The sequence below is a fragment of the Rattus norvegicus genome (assembly GCF_036323735.1).
Source record: "Rattus norvegicus strain BN/NHsdMcwi chromosome Y unlocalized genomic scaffold, GRCr8 chrY_unlocalized_30, whole genome shotgun sequence".
Classification (NCBI taxonomy): Eukaryota; Metazoa; Chordata; class Mammalia; order Rodentia; family Muridae; genus Rattus; species Rattus norvegicus.
Window position 1 is genome coordinate 361,424 of NW_026947390.1, and position 16,882 is coordinate 378,305.

A 16,882-nucleotide genomic window follows, 5' to 3' on the forward strand; every position below is an offset into this window, starting at 1 on the left:
AGAAGTCCACAGAATAACCTGTTTATGGACATTTCTTCATCTAGATCATTTGATTAGAGACCTGTCTGCCCCTGACAGGACCCCTTAGACTCGAAGAAGAAATAGAACGTCAATTGAGTTGCTCAAATCGTGGTGATACAGCCACTGAGCAAATTGCTTCAATTCATCTACAGACAAAACACCGTCCAGAAAAGGACAAATTATGCAGAATAGTCGACTGATAATCTCTGCCGAGGCAGAGTGATCAGCCCTTCAATATCTGCATTACAAAGGTCTGTCTGATAATCCTGTGCCAGAAGGCAGAAGACTGGTGCTCCAACATATTAAGGAATAGGGGGACTTTCCAGGTGATCAGCAGTCTCTATAAATTGTCTAAGCTTGGAAGCCATGTTTTGTGCTTCCCATATTTTCAGGTAATATTAATCATTTTGGATTTCTGATGTAGTTGGAGACTGGATGTCTCATAGACAACCCAAGCGATTTAGTATTGAGAAAGATGATAAATCTGTTAGGGTGTTTTTCAGGTGGCATAGGATCTAGAACCAGGATATAGTCAGGTATAGTTTTTAGTATAGATTACATGGTTAATGAACAAAATTGATGGACTGGGTAATGAGTGTATTGTTGGTTTTATAAATTGCATAATGGTAATAATACTTAGTTCACATATGTATAGAGAGAAGGTTTTTTAACTGGACAAAAAGGGGGAAATGTTGTGGTTTGCCTTGGAGTTCTCTCTGAATTTGTAAAATAAAGGCAAGAGCTCGAGATTTGGGCAGAGGGAGGAGTCGGGAGCAAGAGGGGAGGAGTCAGGAGAGGGGAATGATACAGGAGGGGGAGGAGTCAGGAGGGAGTGGAGTCAGGGGAGGAGAAAGGAAAGAATCGAGTAGAGAGTTGTCATGGGAGATGGAGAAGCTGGAGACCTGGCAAGTAAAAGTTGCAAGGGATGAGGGATTTGGGAGCTAGGAATAGGACAGTGAAGGGTGGATCTGCGCAATCTAGACGCTAGATTGTTTTCATATTAATTGAGTTGCGTTTTCTTTGTACTGGCTAATTCGGGATGGAGAGGAAACTGTAATAAACTGCAACAATTAAGTACACTGCTGTTACAGTTTTTGCTTTTGTCTCTTTTATCATTTTCTGGGGACAATGATTTACAGTAGATGATCTTGTATTCTTTCCACTGCCTCCTCAATTAGATTCTGTGAGTAAAGATGTAGTAGCTGCAGTGCAGTTGTATTTGGATGTTGGTAGCTATAACTATCTGAGGTTAAATAAAAGGAGTGATTCTCAATCATCCTAATGCTGCAACCCTTGCACCATCCTTGACTGGACTATGTTATTTATACTCAGTGGGAGAGGAAGTGGCTAGCACTTCAGACGTTTGATGTATCAAGGTGATTGTATGTCCGTAGGGCATTCTACCCTTTCGCAAGATGGTGGAGAAAATGTAGAAAGCAGAAAATGCTCCTAACACTCAAGACACTGGAAACTCCAAGAAGTTTAGAGGTCTGGTGGGGTGGGTAGGGTTTATTCACTTTGGGATGTTGAACTGTCCAAGGAATAGAACAGAAGGGGAATAAAATCTGGAGTGTAAAAATAAATAAATAAGTAAGTAAATAAATAAATAAATAAATAAATAAATAAATAAGTATTTTTAAAAAAGAATATATGAAAGGAGAACTCCAAGAGGGGGAAGCAACTCTGATGTAAAGTGAATAAATCAATACATACATGCATACATACATACATACATACATACATACATACATGCATCTATTACTTATTTAGCTAGTTCGTTAAAAAATGAATGAAAAAAGAAAAACATCATCACGCTGGAAGGGAGTGGGATTCCCAGAGTGCAAACTATCCTGAGACCACAATGGAGACCACCATTCTGCTCACATTCCTAGCCCAAGAATTACCTTCCTGGAGCCCACTGGACAAAGGAACCTATGAGCAGTCCAGGACAGGATCTGTCTAGTTTCTGCCTGTGCCAATAGCTGACACTCTGACACAGGTCTCTATCACACACATATCCCACTGGGGGAAAAAAAAAAAACAGTCTCCCGAGTGCCCACAGGCAGACTTCAGGAGTCTCAAGCCACTGTCATAGACAGCAAGACAAGCTAACACCACAGATAAAACGATGGCGAGAGGCAAGGTTAAGAAAGTAACAAGCAGAATCCCAGGACACTTGATATAATCAGAACCAAGTTCCCTCACCAGAGCAAGTCCTGGATGGGGGTCAGCAAACTTTGAAAGCAAGACTTTTATTTAAAATCACAGTTCATGGTGATATTAGAGGACTTTAAGGACCGTAAAGAAATACAGACAACACAGGAAAACAAGTAGAAGCCCATTAAAAGGAAACACAATAATTCCTTAAAGAATTACAGGAAAACACAATGAAACAGGTGAAGGAAATGGACAAAATAATCCAGGCCCTAAAAATGGAAATAGAAACAATAAAAAGGAACAAAGGGAGACAACCCTAGAGATTGAAAACCTAGGGAAGAGATGAAGAGTCAGAAACACAAGCAATACCAAAGAATACTAAGGATTGAAGAGTAAATGTCAGGGTCAGAAGACACCGTAGAAAACATTGAAACAACCATCAAAGATAATGTGAAACACAAACGGCTCCTAACCCCAAACTTCCAGTCAATCTGAGGTAAAACGACAGGATCAAACCTAAGGATAGTAAGTATAGAAGAGACGGAAGATTATCACGTTAAAGGGCCAAAAAATATATTCAGCAAAATTATGGAAGAAAACTTCCAGAACCTAAAGTAAGAAATGGCCCGTAAATACTAAAAAAATATACAGAACTCCAAATAGATTGGAGAAGAAAAGAAAGTCCTCCTCTCACATAATAGTCAAAACACCAAATACAGAAAGCAAAGAACAAATATTAAAAGCAGTAAGAGAAAGGTTAAAGGACAATATAAAGGCAGAACTATCAGAATGGCACCGGACTTCGTGCCAGAGAAAATGAAAGCCAAAATCCTGTACATATGTGAAAAAAAAAACACTGAGAGAAAGCAAATGCCAAATCAATCTACTGTATTCAGCAAAACTCTCAAAAAGAATAGATGGAAAAACAAAGACATTGCATGAAGAAACAAAATTTACACAATACAGTACTACAATGGACAGTAGATGGAAAACTCGAAGACAAGGTGAGAAAATAAACCCAAAACCTCAGGAAAGTAATTTCGACTAACCCAAAAGAAGATTGCCACACAAACATAACTCCAGCTCTAACAACAAAAATAATGGGAAACAACAATCATTGCTCCCTAATATCTCTCAACCTTAATGGACTCAATTCCCCCAAAGAAAAGACATAGTCTAACAGCAGAAACGATATGTAAAGAGGACCCAACAATTTGCTGAATACAGGAAATATTTCTCAGTGGGAAAGACAGACACTACTTCAGAGTGAATGGATTGAAAACAACTTTCCAATGAAATGGTTCAAAGATAGAAGTTGCAGTAGTCATTCTAAGATCAAATAATATTAACTATCAACTAAAAGATATCAGTAAAAATTAGGAAGGACATTTCATATTCATCAAAGGAAAAATCCACCACTATGAATTCTCAGTCCCCCATACCTATGCTCCAAATGCAAGGCATCCTATATTCATAAAAGATACCTTACTAAAAATGAAAGAACACATTGCATCTCTCACGATAATAGTAAGAGATTTCCACCACACACTCTCATCAATGGACAAATCACGGAAACAGAAACAAAGACATATAGAGAAACTAACAAAAGTCTTGCACCAGGGGTTGTGGATTTAGCTCAGTGGTAGAGCGCTTGCCTAGCATGCGCCAGGCTCTGGGTTTGGTTCCCAGCTCCGAAAAAAAGAAAGTCATGAACCAAATGGATTTAACAAATATTTATAGAACATTTAATCCTAAAACAAACATACACACACACACACACACACACACACAAACACACACACACACACACACACACACACACACACACACACACATTCTTCTTAAGACCTCATGGTAGCTTCTCCAAATTTCACCCTATATTCAGTCACAAAAGAGGCCTCAACAGATACAAGAAGATTAAAAAATCCCATGCATCTTATCAGATCACCACAGACTAAGGTTGGTCTTAAATAAGAAAAATAATTACAGAAAGCCCACACATATATGGAAGTTGAACAAAATTTTGCTCAATGACAATTTGGTCACGGAAGAAATAATGAAATAAATTAAAGTTTTTTTAGCATTTAATAAAAATGAAGGCACAAAATTATGGTACACAATCAAAGCAGTGCTCAGATGAAATCTAAAAGCTCTGACTGGCTCCAAAAAAAAAATCTGGAGAGAGCATATATTAGCAATTGGACAGCACACCTAAAATCTCTAGAACAGAACAAAAGCAAATACAATATAAGGCAGGAAATAATCAAACTCAGGGCTGAAATCAAACAATTAGAAACAAAAAGGACCATACAAAGAATCATCAAAAGCAAGAACTGATTTCTTTCTCTGAAAAATTCAACAAGATAGATAAACCCTTGGCCAGACTCAGCAGAGGGCACTGAGTAACAAAATCCAAAGTAACAAAATCAGAAACAAAGAGGAGACATAACCACTGATAATGAGGAAATTCAAAAAATCATCAGATCCTACTTCAAAATCCTATATTCAACAAAACTGGAAAATCTGGAGGAAATGGACAACTTTCTACACAAATACAAGTTACCAAAGTTAAATCAGGATAATTTAACCTGTGAACAATCCCATAACTCCTAAAGAAATAGAAGCAGTTACTAAACGTCTTCCAATTAAAAAAATGCCCAGGACCAGATGGGTTTAGTGCAGAATAGAAAAAGACTTTCATAGAACCCTAACAGCAATACTGTCTAAACTATTCCACAAAACAGACACAGAAACAGAAAGGAACACTTCCCAAATCCTTCTATATAGCCACAATTATGACTATAAATAAACCATATAAAAATTGCAACAAAGAAAGACAGCTTCTGAAAAAAGATCCCTTATGAATATTGAGGAGAAAATATTCTACAAAGTTCTCACAAACTGAATCCAAGAACACATCAAAACAACCCTTATGACATGATCCAGTATCTTCATCTCAAGAGTGCAAGGATGGCTAAATACATGGAAACCTAACAAAGAAATCCATTATATGAAAAAAAAAAACCTCAAAGAATAAAACCCCATGATCATCTCATCAAATGCTGAGAGCATTTGACAATATTCTTCACGACATCATGTCAAAAGTCTAGGAAAGAACTGCAATTCAAGTTCTATAGCTAAACATAGTAAAAGCAATATACAGCAAACATGTAGCCAACATTAAACAAAATGGAAAGTGACTTGAAGCAATCCCACTAAAATCAAGTAATAGGCAAGGCTATACAGTCTCTCCATACTAATTCAATACACTCCTTGAAGTCCTAGCCAGAACAATCAGACCAAAAAAGGAGGTCAGAGGGATAGAAATTGGAAATGAAGAAGTGAAAATATCACTATTTTCAGATCACATGATAGCATAACTAAATGACTTGAAAAGTTCAACCAGACAACTACTAAGCCTGATCAACAAATTCAGCAAAATGATTTGAAATAAAATTAACTCAAACAAATCAGTAGCCTTCCTCTATTAAAGGATAAAGAGTCTGAGAAATAAGTTAGAAAAATGCCACCCTTCACAGTAGCCACAAATAATGTAAAAACCACAGTGTGACTCTGAACAAGCAAACAAAGAATCTGTGTTACAAGAATTTCAAATGTCTGAAAGAAGGAAATTTAAGAAGGTCTCAAAAAATGGAAAGATCTCCCATGCAAATGGACTTGGAGGATTAATATTGAAAAGTGGCTACTTGCCAAAAGCAATCTCCAGATTCAATGAAATCCACATCAAAATTTGACCTCAGCTCTTAATAGAGTCAGAAAGAGCAATTTGCAAATTCATTTGAAAAAACAAATGAGGAGAGCAAAAATTATCCACAACAATAAAAGAACTCCTGGGGGAATAGCCATTTCTGACCTCAAGTCGTAGTTCAGAGCAATGGTGATAAAAATTGTCCGATATCAGTACAAGGACAGGCAGTACGATCAATTGAAAAGTATTGAGAAACAGAAATAAACCCACACACCTATACTCACTTGGGCTTTAACAAAGAAGTTAAATCCATCCAATGACCAAAAAAAAAAATAGCATTTTCAAGAAATGGTTCAACTGGAAGTCAAGAATGCAAATTGAGCCATTCTTATCCCCCTGTACATAGCTCAGATTGAAGTGGATCAAGAAACTGTATTTAAAATCTTGATATACTTGAATTAATAGAAGAGAATATGGGGAAGAGGTTTGAACACGTGGGCACTGGAGAAATTTTTCTGAACAAAACTCCAATGGCTTATGCTTTATGATCAAGAATCGACAAATGGGATCTTATAAAACTGCAAATCTTCTGTAAGGCAAAGGACACTATTGTTTGGACAAAACAACAACCAAGAGATTTGGAAAAGATCTTTACCTATTCTACAACATATAGAGTGCTTATATCCAAAATATACAAGGAACTCAAGAAGTTAGACCACAGGGAGACAAATAACCATATTAAAAATAGGTTTCAGTGCTAAACAAAGAATTCATAGCTGAGGAATGCCTTATGGCTGAGAAAAACCTAAAGAAATGTTCAACATCTTTAGTCATGAGGGAAATGCAAATCAATACAACCCTTAGATTTCACCTCACACCAGTAAGAATGGCTAAGATCAAAACTCAGGTGACAGCAGATGCTGGAGAGGATGTGGAGAAAGAGGAAACCTCCTCCATTGTTGGTGGGATTGCAGACTGGTACAACCATTCTGGAAATCAGTCTTGAGGTTCCTCAGAAAGTTGGACATTATACTACTTGAGGACCAAGCTATACCTCTCTTGGGCATGTAACCAAAAGATGCCCCAACATATAACAAAGAAACATGCTCCGCTATGTTCATAGCAGCATTATTTATAATAGTCAAGATGTGGAAAGAACCCAGATGACCTTCAACAGAACCATGCATACAGAAAATGTGGTACATCTGCACAATGGAATATTATTCAGCTATCAAAAACAAGAACTTTATGACATCCATAGGCAAATGGATGGAACTCAAAAATATCCTGAGTGAGGTAACCCAATCACAGAAAAACACACATGGTATGCACTCATTGATAAGTGGATATTAGCCCAAATGCCTGAATTGGCCTAGACGCACAGAAGACATGAAACTCAATAAGGATGATCAAAATGTGAATACTTCACTCCTTCTTTAAAAGGGGAACAAGAATACCCTTGGCAGGGAATAGGGAGGCAAAATTTAGAACAAATGTAGAAGGAACGTATATTCGGAGCCTGTCCCACATGTGTCCCAAAGATACACAGCCACCCAATTAGACAAGATGGATGAAGCAAAGAAGTGCAGGCTGACAGGAACTGGATGTTGAGCTCTCCTGAGAGACACACCAAGAGTACAGCAAATACATAGGCGAATGCCAGCAGCAAACAACTGAACTGAGAACAGGAACGTTTAAGGAATCGGAGGAAGATCTGGAAGAGATTGAAGGAACTGGAGACCCCATATGAACAACAATGCCAACCAAGCAGAGCTTCCAGGGACTAAGCCACTTCCCAAAGACTATACATGATTGACCCTGGACTCTGACCTCATAGGTATCAATGAATAGTCTAGTAAGATCACCAGTGGAATGGGAAGCCCTTGGTCCTGCTAAGACTGAACCCCCAGTATACGTGATAGTTGGGGGGAGTGTGGAAATGTGGGAGGATGTGGAAGGGAACACCCATATAGAAGGGGAGGGTGAGGCGTTAGGGGGATGTTGGCTCAGAAACTGGGAAGGGGAATAATAATCGAAATGTAAATAAGAAAATATTCATGTTAATAAAGATTAAAAAAAAGATTTAATGCCAGTAATGAAATAGACTTGCTAGCAAGACACAGTAAGCAGGATAAGAGCAAAAACGTATTTCTTCGATGTCATTATATAGGCTTCCAATAGGAAGAATTGCCCACATTGTAGCTGGAATAAATACCTGGATTCAGGGAGTGTTTTTATATTTAAAAAATTCTTACTAGAACTAGATCTTCTCACTTTGAATGAAAGTGGAAGTCCCTCAAAGGTATGCCCATTATTTTGTGGTTTTAGATAATTCCAGTTGTAGTCAAGTACGCAACAAAAAAATAGCCATCACGACTCTACTTCTTGTCAACCTGAAGCAACATCATATTTCCTTATGCTGTGAATAATTTATACATGAAAATAATATCCAGATGATAATGGTGGTTTGATAAAATAGAATGATCCTACATACAAATGGAAATGCAATATACATTTAACCAAATCATAGATATACTGATGTGATATAATCATCAATTCTACAATCTCAAACACGTTACATATTTAGAATCATTGGAAATGTATTCTACGGCACATTTATTTAGTACCTCAAATTTGAAACGAATATGTAAACCATTCATATTGTCTTAATTGGTATTATATTGCATGATAAAGAAATTGATGAAAGAAAACAAAAAAAATCTACTGAAAAACTTTGTTAACAAAATACAAAAAATTAACAAAAATTGAAATTATTGATTTCAATTATTAATCATTTTTCTACAACTTGTTATTGTTATAAAGACAACCATGTGTAAATACCTTCTTCACTACCCTGTCTTATTTCTTCACCCATAAGAAGCACCTCATTAGATAACAATCTAAATTCCTGATGGATTTGCACCCTTTGTCATTCCGCATGGGTTTAGCTATTTTCTTTTTACATTGATTATGTGGGTAAAGATTTCTCCATCTTTTCCCACATGCATCTGTCTCCGGTTTCTACCTCTTGTCCTGAAAAGTTTTATGGGAGAGCACACAACACTTTTCTAGAAAATGAGAGTCAAAATGACCTAGCTGACTGCATGTTCTATACTCTTGTTAAACTGCGTTCTTGTTTCCCCCTGCATCAGTCAAACCAGGATGTTTTTTTTTTTTTTGTATGCTTTGTATTTAAAATGAAATCTGGTGATTTGCATTTAGAGTTAGTCTATTGAAAATGTTTCCCTCCAAGTCTTGGTCATATTGAATGGTCTTTCAATTTTTACCCTACAATATTATGAAGACACAGCATCATCTATTTGAAATCCTAACCAGTTTGAGCACCTTATACATTTCATCATGGACTTTGACCCTGATTTGTGGAGATTTCTTCCAAGAGTGCAACCTGAGGCATTCAACCGGGAACCAAGCAAAGATCTCAACTCAGCAGTTGAGGCCCCTGTGATACCCTGGTCTAAATTTCCTATAGAAATTGCCAACTATTTAGTCACTTCCAGAAGCAATACTGGGTATGGCACCTTCTGTTTGAACTCATAGTGAAGGTAAATTTTTGCTGCTGGTAAAATACATTAAAGTTTTAGTGAGATGTCACCAAATGGCCCTTTACCCAAGTGTATGAGTGTGTTGTAGCCACCATTAATTTGTCTCTTATATTCATTTATTTGTTCTAGTGTTGTCTATCTCTGTCCTCCTGATGATTCTGTTATTTGTCATTGTGAATTGAGAATTATGGATTAAATATAATAAGCAGCTCACTCCTTTGCCATATTATCTTTACTATTTCCTGAAGACCTATAAAGACAAGGAATTGTGTTTAGATTCTATATGTTAGAATGTTTTGTTTTGTTTCGTTTTGTTTTTGACGTCGAATGGTTGAGTGCAGGGACATAAAACCACTGGAAAAGAGGAGAAGTATTGCTGGGTGTCATAAGCACTCCTGGACATTCTCATTAGTTTCCTTACATAGATGTGTCCTTAGGTGGATAATGACAGGTTCCTCTCTGGCTTGCACCTGTTTCCTTAAAATTATATCTGTGATAACTTTATAAATAATCTTCACCCAGGATATAACAGGGACCAAACAACTATCCCAAGGTTACACAGAGATTGACCTATGATTCTTGCCATCTATGTAGAAGAGGATGTACTTGTCAGGCATCATTGGGAGGAGAGGTCCTTTGTCCTGTCAAGACTCAATATCTCAGAGTAGGGGTATGTCAGGGAATGGAGGTGGGAAGGAGTGGGTGGATAGGTGTATAAGGAGCACCCTCATAGAAACAGGGGAAGAGGGATACGATAGTTGGTTCCAGAAGGTGAAATGGGGAAAGGGAAGAACAATTAAAATTTAAATAAAGATACATAAATTATATCAGTTTTGCAGTAATCAAGCCTCAAGTGAAAAAACATTAAAAATTCTACACATCTATTAAGATGAGGAAGAACTAACCTATCCTCCTTCTCTTTAGGATTGGTGCCTTCATGCTGTGCCTCAGCCATGCCCAAGTACCCTTTCCTCTTCTTCTCCTGAAGTGTCTCTTGCATACCTACAGTTGATCCAACTATGCTCTTTGTGGCCTGAACACACGAATATGGCTTAAATCTGTGCAGTTCCTGCAATTATTTCCTCCAGTTTGCCTCTGATCTTTTTCACTTAGGAACAAAAGATCTGAGTAAGGAGGCCCTATCCTGAGTTATCATATGTATTTCCTTCAGGACAAGTGACCAATACTACTAGAGAAAACAGAAACGTTCTTTCTCTGAGAAAACTCAGACACTCATCTCTATCTTAGAAAATGTTTTTTATGTTCATCAGCACAATGACAATGATTGCCAACAATTACTGGCCGCCCTGTTCATATCAGAAGAGAGGGAGTGAAAATTGTTGGAAAATAAAAATGTGGTACTGCATCCATATATGGATCTCTGACTGATTACAAGAATTGTATTGAGAGTCATTTTCCATTCCTCACACCTCCCTTAGGATTCTGACCTTGACCAAGGTACTGTGGTGCTGGTCATCTATTTCCAGACTTTCTGGCTGGGCTCGATGCAGCAGCTCAGAAGACAGAAAACCTTTAAAAAATAAGTGAGTTCACACATGGTACATCAGAAAAACATTCTTTTCTAGTATACTTTTATGGATTTATCATTTAGCTACACCAATAGTTCCAGCGGCCCTGGGCATAGGCAGATGTTCAAAAGTGCTTTTGTCACTCAGTTGGCACCAGATATTTGATGTAAAAACATTAGAGAGATGTGCAGGTATTGGTGAGTCTCAGTGTTTAGTGGTAGCTTAAAATGAGTGGGAAAATAGAGATTTGACTGAGAGCCAGAGGACAAGAGACTTACCAAGGCCAATAGTGGCAATCCTAACAGTAAATCTGGAAGAAAAACATGTTTTATGAAACAAACAAGAAAAGGGCCAGAAGACTACCAAACAACCATTGGAGAAAGACAATCATGCCTCATGCAAATAAGGTGTACATTGAAAAAATATGTCCTGTAACTTGAAGTAAAAGGAAAATTGAGTACAACAGTTAGAAGAGTAATGGGGCCCAGGCTACTACACTCCAGGAGTCTGCAGTAAAACTTAAAATTGTGGAAAAACAATTGAGTTCTTACAGGTCACTGGATTGATATTCAGTCCTCAATAATCTCCTAAGACAATTACCTGATCAGAAGATAACATTCAAAGTAGCAAAAGGAAAACTCCCTATTGTCTCTGAAGCAGCAAACATTCCATTAACGTTTGCAAGGGGATAATAACTCACCTGTTATTGATCATGTCAGATTGTCTCCACTTCTTCCTGTTCCCTTCTGGCATGAGATCTCTTGCATAAAATGAAAGCAACCATCATCTTTTCTAACAATGAGACACAGTTAGACTTCCAGACACTAACAAAGAAAACATTGTTTCTGTTTACCCAAAGAATATCACCTTTGTGAAAGTCCTGTTCCTTATACAAAAGACAGTTGGACTATCTTTCAGATTTGTAGTAAGAATCCTAGGTGTATTGACAGAAACTATCCTCCCAGGCCTGGTCCTAAAACAAAATCCCATAATTGTTCAACAAACCCATTCATTTGTGCTTATGCAGATTAAATAATCCACAGTCCAGATGCAAAGGGAGAGTTACAGACTGTAATCCCCAGCTGACAAATGTGGGCATCCTAATATCCTTCCAGTCTCACTGAAGGATGTTGTCATTTCCTGAGAAGAAACTGGGAACATTAATTATATAAACAATCCGAGATCTGAGGTACTTGTGTTAGAGTGTAGAGGCTACTTACCCTATAGTTCCTATCTCATATACACTCAGAAATCTTAATCCTCCAGGGAAAATATGTAGACAGACTGTCTTGTACTTGAAAGATGTATTCTTCAGGTTCCATTTGGCAGAGGAGGTAAAATTCAATTCTGAATGACAGTTACAGAGGGATGTAAAAATGGGCAAATAATTTAGACCCTATTCAGCCAAGGACTTCAAATTTCTCCAGTCGGGATAGTGGCTGGCCTCAGAAGTTTCCCAAGTTGACACTCTTACAAGATATAGATAATGTTCTCCTCTCTCATGTAACTCAAAATAATTGAAAAAGGGAAACTGAGACACTGGTCCAAGAGTTATAATCACTGAGCTAGGGTGAGCTGGAAAGTTCACCTTTTTATATGAAGAGGACACCAAGCTTGGCAAAAATCTGGGGGAGGCAAAAGAAACCTGTATCAGAGAATGGTTGCTGTTATCCCACTGGTCCCATCTCCAAAGATTACGAGACAGGTTTGAGATATTCTTGGTGTGGGTGGGGATTGCTCTGCTTGAATACCAGGGTTTTGGAGAAATAGCAAAGCCCCAATAGCCCATAACACATGAGGGTACTAGGACGAATCTGCGTGGAGACAGAAGGTATGGAGTTTGAAACTTGATAGTTTGTTTTGGTTACACCCCAACATTGCAAGGTTCCTCAGAATGTTTTTATCTGTTTTTCCATGAAACAGATGAAAAGGCACTGTTTGAAGGATTTAAAAAACACTTTATGGCTGTGAAAACACCTTGTAGTGCACCTGTCCATACAACTGGATCCTGTAGCCTCAGAATGGATCACTTGTCTAAAGGCTATGTTAGCTGCACCTATTCTTTGAAAGAAGCAGAGAAGCTAAATCTGGGTCAGCATTTTATGCTCCTATCATCCCAGAGAGTTGAAGCCTTTATACAAGGAACACCACAACCTGGCTTCTATTTTTTTTTCATCTTTATTAACTTGAGTATTTCTTATTGACATTTCAATTGTTATTCCTATTCCCGGTTTCTGGGCTAACATCCTCCTAACCCTTCCCCCTCTCTTTCGATATTTGTTTTCCCCTCCCCATCCTACCCCCATTACCAACCTCCCCGCAACAATCCTGTACACTGGGGGTTCAGTCTTGGCAGGACCAAGGGCTTCTTCCCCTTCAACTGGTGCCCTTACTAGGCTATTCATTGCTACCTATGAGGTTGGAGCCCAGGGTCAGTCCATGCATAGTCTTTGGGTAGTGGCTTAGTCCCTGTAAGCACTGGTTGCTTGGCATTGTTGTTCATTTGGGGTCTCATGCCCCTTCAAGCTCTTCCAGTTCTTTCTCTGATTCCTTCAATGGGGGTCCTCTTCTCAGGGCAGTGGTTTGCTGCTGGCATTTGCCTATGTATTTGCTGTATTCTGGCTGTGTCTCTCAGGAGAGATCTACATCCAGTTACGGTCGGCCTGCACTTCTTTGCTGCTTCATTCATCTTATCTAGTTTGGTGGCTGTTTGAGTATGGGCTACATGTGGGGCATGCTCTGAATGGGTGCTCCTTCTGCCCCTGTTCTAAGCTTTGCCTCTCTATTCCCTTCCAAGTGTATTCTTGTGAAGCTGGCTTCTATATGTCCCTTTTGCACACTAACAGATACTATTACTGTACCATCCTAGAGTGTAGTTGGAAAAACACTCTTGACATAAATCCTGTTACCCTGCTGTGTGCTGTAGACCCTCAGATGATCTTCCCTGACTGTCGTGAGGTAACAACAATGGTCCATTTTACGTGGAAAGACCTAATGAACTACTGCCAAACACCGTCCCATGAAAGACACTAATGCAATAATCAACACAGTTGGCAGTATTTTCATTAAACAAGGAGTGAGATACCAAGGAGCTTCAACAGTTACTGTAATTGAAATTATTTTCACTCAAGACTTAGAGCCAAGTACGTAGGCCCAGAGAACACGACTGATTCATCAGACTGACTCAGGAGGTCAAATGTGGAAAAGGGAAGCCTGTCATTTTGTACATGGACAGACGTTATGCTTTGGATACTAAAAATGTCTATGGTATAATATGGATACAAAAATTGTCCTCGTTGCTGAGGAAAGGACATTTAGACCATAGAGAAAGTCATGGCTCTCCAAGAGGATATTTGGATTCCCCTATGATTTGCTAGGTTTCACTGCTATGGATATCAAAGAGATGTCTGCCTTGAGACTAAAGGTAACAAGATCACTAACCTAGATGCCAAACAAGTGTCCTTAAGTCCTTAAGTCCAGTGATCCTACTGAACTTCTGGTGGCATAACTAACACACCGCTACCTGAGACTTCACAGTATAAAAATGATGTGAGTATGCAAAAGCATTAGCTGGATACCTTGAAGCCACAGGTTGATACTGAAAAACAGAAGGAAAGATCATTCTTTCAGAAACAATTTGCAGTTTTCTGGTAACTCAGCTTTACCAGACTACTTGACTTGGTTCTACATAACTCTATGAATTGCCAGCACCAATATATGTTATACCTACCTACATTGGACAGCATGGCAGGATATGTTTAAGCCAGATGTCAGGTTTATACTTATATAAATAACAAGACAGAGTTCATTAGAAAGAAGAATCTCATATGACTGGCCAGCACTATGATGAATTATGGGAACCTGACTTTACTGACATATAGACTGCTAGGATAAGAAAAAAGTATGTGATTTTTTTATTGATACTTTTTCTGGGTGAGTAGAAGCTTCTCCAAAAGACAGAAACTGGTGAAAGATAAACTAAAAAGTTCTGCTAGGAACTTTTCCCCTAATTTTCCCTCTCACTAGGAATGCTATCATGGAATTGCCCAGCTTTTATAGCTTTTATAGCCAAAACCTCTGAATTAATAGTCAAAGTTTTATAAATAGTGTGCAATCTTTATGGAGCATATATAACTCAGAATTCCTGGCAGGTGGACACAATGAAAAAGACATTAAGAAAAAAATCCTATGGAAACTCCCAGTACATTCCAGGGAAGTATCGCAAGACTGTTATTTTTTTATTGGGCCTGCTGCATTCCTTAAAGGAGGGATTCATCCATATAATATTATGTTTAGAATACACCCCACATTGCGTTCAATGTGCAGAGATTAGCAGTTGGAAGAACTGTTCAACCATTTCATTCTTCAAATCTTACTCCTCCAGTTTTCCATAAAATCTATTCTTTGTCCTATCAGAGAATGGCACTGAACCTCTAAATCCACTAACAATATCCCATTGTTCCGGCCAAGTGGTAGTGATGCTGCATGTGTCAGGAAATATGTGAAATATGTGGTCCTGTGTACACAGGAAGGCAAATATTAGAGAACTGATATCTAATAGAACTACAGGACCGCATTCTATAATTCATGTTGTCCTTTGCTTTACTGATGTCTATTTATCATTTAAAGTAGGCAGAAATTATTCTTACTGTTGCATTAGCTCTATTCCTGGGCCCCTTTGTTGCCACAATCATTGCAAAAAGTGGAATTGGAAATCAGAACTTTTGAGTACACATACAGCAATATATATAAAGTCTACTATCAAGAAATGTAAAATAGGAAAATTAAATACAATATTGATTCAATTAAAGGTTGTTTGACATATAATGGCCTTAGGGAGACAGAGAAAACGTACCACATTAACTGTATATCACACTGGAGAATAGAATTATTCTCCAGAAGAATTTTCTCCACTACACACTCCTAGATCTTTTCTACACATGCCAAGACCCTGACTAACTTTCTCCATTCAGAGCATGTAACCACTAATGAAGCAAAGAGAAGTCTCTAGCTTTAGAGAGATGTAGTACATAAAGGTTTCCACTGTGTCACAGGAGACACTCCTGGAAAGGGCACCCTTGAATCTGGTCAAAGTAAGGAAAGCTGTTTATCAGGTAGGCCATGACAGTTCTCAGTGACATTAGGTACTCCCTGAAAAATCTATTGTAACCTGGAGAGCCCAAGCTTCTGTGAAGTCACAAGTGTTGTCGTGACAGCAACTATCTCTTAGATATTCCTTCAGTAACTCTAGGGTTTATGAACTGTCCCCTAGTTCAGAGTAAACTGTCATTTGGGAGTGATAACAAGAGGATAAAGACATCACAGATGGGGAGAAGGAAGCTGGACTTCTGTCTTGGTATAAAAAAAGGAGGAAATATATCATCCATGGGAAAGCTCAGTGAGTCCTGGATAGGAGTTGAGGGGGTTTGCTGACGAGATAGCCTTGAACTGAGCCTTCCACATATGGGAATCAGGAGCTGCGAGCCTCCCAGCAGCATCTGGACGTTCCTGCTTGTTATGGTTCCTGGAAGTCAGAGATTTTATATCATTAATATATTCATTCCAAAAACCAGGTGTTGGGGAGGGCAAAGTTGCTTTCCTGAGAGGTCATGGATTTTACTCTTTTTGCCCAGAAGAAAACGGTCCTAAGGAAAAGGAAAAGACCAATATTGTGTCCTCAGCTCAGAGTAAACTCCATGCATTGGATTCCTATGGTGCAGTTTGTGTCTGACACTGGTATCTGCGAGAGAGAAGTGCTACCAAGTTGAGACTTCATCATCACAGTCTTTTCACTAGTATTACTCTGAGTACCATTCCCTGACAGTTACCCTTTATATGTCTGAGTCAATAGGTGAGATTAGCTGACAGTTTTCTTTTCTTTAATTTCTTTCTTTTTTTTATTT

At 38.3% G+C, this 16,882-nt stretch overlaps 1 long non-coding RNA gene across 2 annotated transcripts in view; it reads right to left on the reverse strand.

Annotated features, from left to right (window-relative positions):
- Positions 1–1,692: 1,692 nt before the first annotated feature.
- LOC134484697 (uncharacterized) overlaps positions 1,693–16,882 on the reverse strand; it is a 36,637-nt gene continuing 21,447 nt past the window's right edge. Inside the window, exons 2-3 of one of the 2 annotated variants that reach the window (XR_010062368.1) lie at positions 12,200–14,577; positions 1,693–11,739 (exon numbers count right to left, since the gene is read on the reverse strand). This is a non-coding gene — a long non-coding RNA (uncharacterized LOC134484697). Of the gene's footprint in view, positions 14,578–16,882 lie in introns of both variants that reach the window. The other variant, XR_010062367.1, reaches the window with a different exon arrangement.